At 35.3% G+C, this 8700-nt stretch overlaps 1 pseudogene; it reads left to right on the forward strand.

Annotated features, from left to right (window-relative positions):
- LOC107657295 (actin-binding LIM protein 2-like) overlaps positions 1–8700 on the forward strand; it is a 66026-nt pseudogene that overhangs the window by 7312 nt on the left and 50014 nt on the right.

The raw sequence follows: 8700 nt of genomic DNA on the forward strand, positions 1-8700 counted from the left end.
CCTCAATTAAGGTCAGTGTTCATGATTCAATAATAAGAAAGAGACTGGACAAAAACGGCATCCATGGGAGAGTTTCAAGGCAAAAGCCATTGCTGACCAAAAAGAACACAAAGGCTCGTCTCACATTTGCCAAAAATATCTTGATTATCCCCAAGACTTTTGGGCAAATATTCTGTGGACGTCTGATGTGACAAAAGTTGAACTTTTTGGAAGGTGTGTGTCCTGTTACATCTGGCGTAAAACCAACACAGCATTTCATAAAAAGAACATCATACCAACAGTCAAACATGGTGGTGGTAGTGTGATGATCTGGGGCTGCTTTGCAGCTTCAGGACCTGGACAACTTGCCATAATTGACGGAACCATGAATTCTGCACTCTATCAGAAAATCCTGAAGGAGAATGTCCGGCCATCAGTTTGTGACCTCATGTTCAAGCGCACTTGGGTTATGCAGCAGGACAATGATCCCAAACACACCAGCAAGTCCACCTCTGAATGGCTTAAGAAAAACTAAATTAATGTTTTGGAGTGGCCAAGCCAAAGTCCGGACTTAAATCCGATTGAGATGCTGTGGCATGACCTAAAACAGTCCATTCATGCTCGAAAGCCCTCCAATGTGGCTGAATTAAAACAATTCTGCAAAGAAGAGTGGGCCAAAATTCCTCCACAGAGATGTGAAAGACTCATTGCCAGTTATCGCAAACGCTTTATTGCAGTTGTTGCTTCAAAGGGTGGCACAACCAGTTATTAGATTTAGGGGGCAATTACTTTTTCACGTAGTGCCAGGCATTTTTGGACCGCTTTTTTCCCTTAATAAATGAAAACATTATTTCAAAACTGTATCTTGTATTTACTTGGGTTATCTTTGTGTAATATTAAAATTAGTTTGATCTGAATCATTCAAGTGTGACAAATATGCAAAAAAACCCCAACTTTCACACCACTGTATGTGTGAATATTATAATAAATTTATTAATAGAGCTGTTGTAAGTATTATTGTCTTTATTTTATTTTACAGAACAACAGTAAAATTACAATACTACCATTTATGAATGTTGATGGAGTTCTTGCTTTTTCTCAGCTCTTATTTTGGCGTATTATTTTACAGAACAACAGTAAAATTACAATACTACCATTTATGAATGTTGATGGAGTTCTTGCTTTTTCTCAGCTTTTATTTTGGCGTAAACCCACAGGAAGACCTCAGTGCTTTTTGTTGACAACAGCAGATTTATAAATGATTCGCATTACGAATTTAGGAAGGTATTTGTTGCACGTATCTCTTTGTCACATGCCTTGTAAAAATTCATAAAATGTTACTGTGCAACTGACGAATACCACTGTTTCAGTGCAGATTTTCCTTTTTTGGACTTTGAACCCTGGCGCCGCGAGTTCGTGCAGCACTGTCAGAAAACATGCAATTCATGCATGTATTCATCTGAGAAAGCATAACATTCAGCAGTTTATTTACTAATTGTTAAATGCCATTTCCTCTTCTCATCGAAGACATGCGATGCAGTAGTAAACAGTCTCTCGCTGTCGGTGCTTGTTTTTTTGCGTCTTTCTCAGGCAGTTTTAAATGCTTCCACACTGCTGACATGTTTGGTGCATTATAAAGAGTGTGCGCCTCTCACTCTACGCTGGTTGCCATTTGATCGCGTCACCAAAATTGTCATTGTTCGGTACAATTTATTCTGTCTTTTCACTTATTTGGCTGAACACCAAAATAGTTTTTTGCTATTTTTGGCCGAATAATTTTGGTTGCCGAACATTCGGTGCATCCCTAATTTATTCCCATTATTTGAAAAGGCAACATTTGTAAAGTTTTTTTTGTTCAATATTAAAACAGTTTTATTTAAGCTTTATTTCAATGACTGAAAATTGTTTAATAGTTTTTCATTTTAATTAACTAACTACACTGGGTTCACCCATGGTTTAAAAATGTAGATGAGTCTAAATTTCTGGTAGACAACATGCAAAACAATTGCATGCTGGTCTAGAATGAAAATGTTTGTCCTTTCTGTCCCCATTCTTTGTTTGTGGTTGTAGTTGGAATGTACCAGGCATTCGTTAAATGCATTGACCTCTTTATGAGGGTTGATGGGACTTAAAGCTTGCTTTTCTTTTTTTTGGAAGCATACTTTATGGGGGAAAAAAAAACCTGTATCTGTCATTTGACTGTAACCTCAAAAGATTAATTCAAGGTATAAAGCATTACCATATACAGTCAGCATGCTAAAAGGGAGTCATCCATCATTTTTATTGCACTTTTATGGATTATCATACATGTCGACTGTTGTTTAACAACTCTACCTGATTTGTGAAAGCAGGAAATAGCTTGTGCTTTAAAACATTCCCAGCTTGCTGTTTCTGGGATTCAAGAGCACAAGAATTTCTCTTAGGATCTATAAAAACAAGTTGATGTAGTGAAGGTTCACAGAGCGTATTTGTGTCAAGTTTAAATGAGATGTTGAGCCAAATGGTGGATTAATGGTACAGGTAAAAGGGATTGACATATTAGCCAGCCTATTTCTGTTTTCTCTCATCAGCCTATCTGAATGACAAATACTAATTCTTAAACTAACCTTTCTGGTTCAGAGGACTTCATATGATTTGTTTAGAGAGTTTCGAGGAATATCTCGCTCATGAAAATGTAATTACTTGCTCCTAATTTGAAACAACTTTTCTGCTGACGTCGCTTAGTCCATTCAGGCTATATTGGATTATGTCACTCAGGCTATATTGGATAATGTTAACCAACAGCCAAATTGTTTTTAGGCATTGATTTAGCAAACTCACAACTGGTCTGGCTCCATTTCGGTATAGCACCCACTTTCTATGATTCAACCAATTTCCAGTGTTTGAGTCCTATTCTACATGGTTTTTCTCTAAAATATGTCGCACTACAAATTAAAATTGGTTGAAAATCAAAATTCACATTGACTTTAAGTTAGTGTCTCATACTGTGTGACCACTATTATGACTTGGCAGATGGGTTGTCTTTCCCCGTGACATGACAAATGCAGTCAAGCACACACAAACAAACACACATTCAGTGATTTCTGTAGTTTCCTTCCAAAGCACTTCTATCTAATCAAAAGCTCAGTAATTCTGTGTGAGTGAGCTGAAACCAGCAGCTATAGGACAATACAGGTTTTCGCCTCTGAGAACAAGCAAACACACATTTCTCTGTAGCCATTTATCCCATAGACTTCACAAAATGAACATCTGCTGTAAAAATCGCACTACAGAATGGAACGGGACGTCCAACAGAACCAGTTTTGCTACACACCCTTTGAAAAAAAAGAGGTTGAAGGTCTTTCTCTAGCTGTGTGTTGGACTGTATTATAAAGTGTTTGTTTGAGTTTACACGCCTTTGTAATGGAGTAGGTGTGAATATTGGGTGCCAGACAGGCGCAAACGACAGCTTAAAAATTTACAAAGGAGAGCAGAGCCCTGATGTCATCCATGTCTACCGCAAACTCATCTTCACTGTTCCGGTGATTATCCGTGAACAATGGTGTGAGAGGGTACAAGGTCATGTAATATTTTAGTATGGATCTCCGCTCATGATCTGGAGGGGGAACAAACAAGAATGCATTCCCATGACATTAATCAATTCTCTTTTAGTTGAATTATTTTTTTAAAAGTAAACTGCAAACTTTCCCAAATGTCAGAAAATTCACAACAATAATATGATGTAGACAACTTCAGGATTTACATTTAAAAGTAGCACATCAACCCTCTACGCACACCTTGGCAATATAATCGCCATTGGCTAGTAAATATTTCTGCATTTTTACAATTTCAAAAGTAAAAAAAAACTGTTTACTTTTTAATAACAGTTTTACAAATGAGGACATCCACAAATTGAGTTTTTTGCCGATTTTGTCAGGTTTTGCTCACTTTTGGGTACAAATTTGTCCCCAAAATATGGTTAAGTAGGTACACACACACACACACATACATATGATTCCACCCAATCAGCTTATCTTTGTAAAATGGAACAGCTTCTTAAATAACTGAATGTGCACTCTTAACTTCAGCCAATCAAACATTATATTATGATATTATGATAGTCGCATATGCGAGTGATTTACTCGCAATGTAGAGGGTTGCACATTTACAGGCTATTGTTAAATTTTTTTGATAAAAAATAACATTTTCAAGAATGTACTATCATATAACTGTTGTAGTATTCATTCAAATTTTTAATTTTTTTATAATATTAATTTTAAATTTATGTATTTATTAGTTTAGGTTTTAGTAACTTTTATGTGCTTTTGTCACATTTCTTAGTTTTTTTTATGTTTTTATTTAGCTATTTTGGTAATTTTAGTACTTCAACTTATTTCAGTTATTTTCAGTTTACATTTCTAATTTTTTTTTTTTCAAAGCGTCCCACCTAATTGATTCGATTTTTATTTGATTTAGTTACCAATAACTATGCTGGCTTTACCCAGATTTTAAAGATACATTGGGGGGGAAAACTCATTGTCATTTAAAACTTTTTTTTTTTAATTAAAAAAAAAAGTTTTAAAGTAAACTGTTGGTTTTGATGATATTCTCGGATGTCAAAAAATTCACGACAATGAGATGTAGACAAATTCAGGATTTACTTTTCAAACATGCTACATTATTGTTACACCTTAAAATAAATGAATAAAAATAATTAACATTGAAACTAGTGTTGTCAAATGATTAATCGTGATTAATCGCATCCAAAATAAAAGTTTTTGTTTACATAATATATGTGTGTATACTGTGTATATTTATTATGTATATATAAATATAAACACATGGATGTATATATTTAAGAAAAATATGTTATGTTTATATACTAAATATATTTATAAATAATATAAAATATAAGTATATAAGTGTATATACATGTAAATATTTTCAAAATATATACTGTATGTGTGTGTATTTATATACATAATAAATATTCTCAGGTGTGTATACTGTGTATATTTATTATGTATATATAAATATAAACACATGGATGTATATATTTAAGAAAAATATGTTATGTTTATATACTAAATATATTTATAAATAATATAAAATATAAGTATATAAGTGTATATACATGTAAATATTTTCAAAATATATACTGTATGTGTGTGTATTTATATACATAATAAATATACTCAGTACACATATATTATGTAAACAAAAACTTTTATTTTGGATGCGATTAATCGTTTGACAGCACTAATTTAAACTAATAAAAAATAATGAATGGACATATTTAAAGGATAATAATAATAAAATAATTATATATTTTATGCATTCAAAATAATTACAGATTTTCAATATTGACTATTCAACGTCTAAATTTGCAATAGCATACGTGCACACTAGCATACTAGGTTAGATTAGTATAGGTTGTTGACTAATGCCTAAACGTTTCTATACCTGTCACCTGTCATAGACACTTTTCAGTCAAACTTTTTTTCTCACTGTGTCTCCACAGCGTTTCACCAGCAGGCTGTTCACAGTCCCCTGGAGCAGCAGAAGGGACAGCGGCAGAGCGGCCCCATCCCGTGTCAAAACTGTGGCAAGCCCTGCAAAGGCGAGGTGCTCCGGGTGCAGAACAAACACTTCCACATCAAGTGCTTTGTCTGCAAAGGTAACACGTCAGTCACGACCCACTCACTCCATCTATATACTATTATTGTGTGGCAGTTTTCAGACAGTTATATAATGGCTTTTACCCTAAAGGAATCTTGAAAGGCGCTTTGAATGTACAGCTTCTAGAACCTGAACACAAAACAAATGTGATGAAAACATTGAGGTATTTTGTTGTGCAGCGTGGCACTGTATTTATATTAACAAACCCAATCATTCTCCACGAACTGGGAGGGTGGTGTGTATATTGTTGTGACAGCGGTCTGCCACAACCATAGAGTAGAGAGGAAGTTTTTTAAGGTGACGATGTTTCATCTGTTTGCGATCTGATTTCATCAAGAATAGCTCCAATTAAGCCAAACACATGGGTCACTGGATTCTTGTTTTGTCTGTCTGTGTATGTGTGTCTGTTATAAGCAAGATAATTTCTCCCAGCACCGGCTGTTTTCAGCTTGATGATGTTGTGAATACAGACAGGGGTTGCTAGGTGACCTCAGGGTTGAGACAATGTGATCTTCTTAATAGAGTTTAGCACGTTTATTCTTACCTCACAGCATCAGTCAGTGCGGTTACTGCATGCCATTAGTCAAATTGCAGTTGCTGCTCTTATTTTTTTTGATAACCTCCCACCCTTAACTCTTATTGTTTTTAAATAACTTTCAAATTTTAAGCTATGTACAAATAATTATGGATTTAATACACAGTTGTTAAGGCTAGTTTTGTAAAGCAGTCATTTGCAGTTCACCTTTATTTTGTGGATGGGTGTGTATTTAGAAAAAGTTTGTATTCTCTGAATAGTCAATGTGTCATGCTTTTTTTTATATGTGTCTTATCACACACAGTGAACTAGGGTTGAGAGTGAAGACAACATATTTCTTACGATATGCATGGATATACACAACCGTTTTATTCAACAAGGATGCATTAAATTGATCAAACGTGAGAGTAAAGAGATTTTGATGTTACAAAGGATTTCTATTCTATTTTTATTGCTCTGCTTTTAAAGAAGTTTCCACAAAAATATTAATCAGCACCACTGTTTTTAACAGTGATAATAGCACAGCAAAAAAGGTACAAAAGGGCTCTACCCCTTCAAAAGGTAATTTTAAAGGGGTCATATGATGCTGCTAAAAAGAACATTATTTTGTGTATTTGGTGTAATGAAATGTGTTTATGCGGTTTAAGGTTCAAAAAACAAACACTTCCACATCAAGTGCTTTGTCTGCAAAGGTAACACGTCAGTCACGACCCACTCACTCCATCTATATACTATTATTGTGTGGCAGTTTTCAGACAGTTATATAATGGCTTTTACCCTAAAGGAATCTTGAAAGGCGCTTTGAATGTACAGCTTCTAGAACCTGAACACAAAACAAATGTGATGAAAACATTGAGGTATTTTGTTGTGCAGCGTGGCACTGTATTTATATTAACAAACCCAATCATTCTCCACGAACTGGGAGGGTGGTGTGTATATTGTTGTGACAGCGGTCTGCCACAACCATAGAGTAGAGAGGAAGTTTTTTAAGGTGACGATGTTTCATCTGTTTGCGATCTGATTTCATCAAGAATAGCTCCAATTAAGCCAAACACATGGGTCACTGGATTCTTGTTTTGTCTGTCTGTGTATGTGTGTCTGTTATAAGCAAGATAATTTCTCCCAGCACCGGCTGTTTTCAGCTTGATGATGTTGTGAATACAGACAGGGGTTGCTAGGTGACCTCAGGGTTGAGACAATGTGATCTTCTTAATAGAGTTTAGCACGTTTATTCTTACCTCACAGCATCAGTCAGTGCGGTTACTGCATGCCATTAGTCAAATTGCAGTTGCTGCTCTTATTTTTTTTGATAACCTCCCACCCTTAACTCTTATTGTTTTTAAATAACTTTCAAATTTTAAGCTATGTACAAATAATTATGGATTTAATACACAGTTGTTAAGGCTAGTTTTGTAAAGCAGTCATTTGCAGTTCACCTTTATTTTGTGGATGGGTGTGTATTTAGAAAAAGTTTGTATTCTCTGAATAGTCAATGTGTCATGCTTTTTTTTATATGTGTCTTATCACACACAGTGAACTAGGGTTGAGAGTGAAGACAACATATTTCTTACGATATGCATGGATATACACAACCGTTTTATTCAACAAGGATGCATTAAATTGATCAAACGTGAGAGTAAAGAGATTTTGATGTTACAAAGGATTTCTATTCTATTTTTATTGCTCTGCTTTTAAAGAAGTTTCCACAAAAATATTAATCAGCACCACTGTTTTTAACAGTGATAATAGCACAGCAAAAAAGGTACAAAAGGGCTCTACCCCTTCAAAAGGTAATTTTAAAGGGGTCATATGATGCTGCTAAAAAGAACATTATTTTGTGTATTTGGTGTAATGAAATGTGTTTATGCGGTTTAAGGTTCAAAAAACACATTATTTTCCACATACTGTACATTATTGTTTCTCCTCTATGCCCCGCCTTTCTGAAACGCGTCGATTTTTACAAAGCTCATCGGTCTGAAAAAGCTAATTGTGCTGTGATTGGCCAGCTATCCAGTGCGTTGTGATTGGCCGAATACCTCAAGCGTGTGATGGAAATGTTACGCCCCTTACCATACTGTGATGATGCCCTGTCAGGCCGGAGCGATGATTCAAAAACATGAAAACCCATTATAAACGAGGCATTCGTGGCATCCACTGGGGACATAATTATGGATTATAATGACTTGTACTGTCTTTTTACGCGTTGCATTGCATCGCGCCGCGTAAACATAAAACCATGTCTGCATTTGTGATCGGAGAAATGACAAACAACAAGTGCTACTCTACACTGCCCAAAACTCGCGTTTGAATCATCAGTGGCAAATCCTTTAAATGAAAACGTACTTACGTGAGTCAGAACTGCCGGCATTTTAGTCTAACGTTACTCTCCCAGGATCAGTAAACAGTCCTCCATAAAATGCGCTGCACACATCTGAATATTTGGGTTGAACTGTTCTGGAACAGTGTTGTAAATACAACTGAACCACTGATTTCTAGTCGTGTCCACTTTTGGAAGGCCAAACAAAGTA

The sequence above is a fragment of the Sinocyclocheilus anshuiensis genome, unplaced genomic scaffold (assembly GCF_001515605.1).
Source record: "Sinocyclocheilus anshuiensis isolate Anshui unplaced genomic scaffold, SAMN03320099.WGS_v1.1 scaffold159, whole genome shotgun sequence".
Taxonomy (NCBI): domain Eukaryota; kingdom Metazoa; phylum Chordata; class Actinopteri; order Cypriniformes; family Cyprinidae; genus Sinocyclocheilus; species Sinocyclocheilus anshuiensis.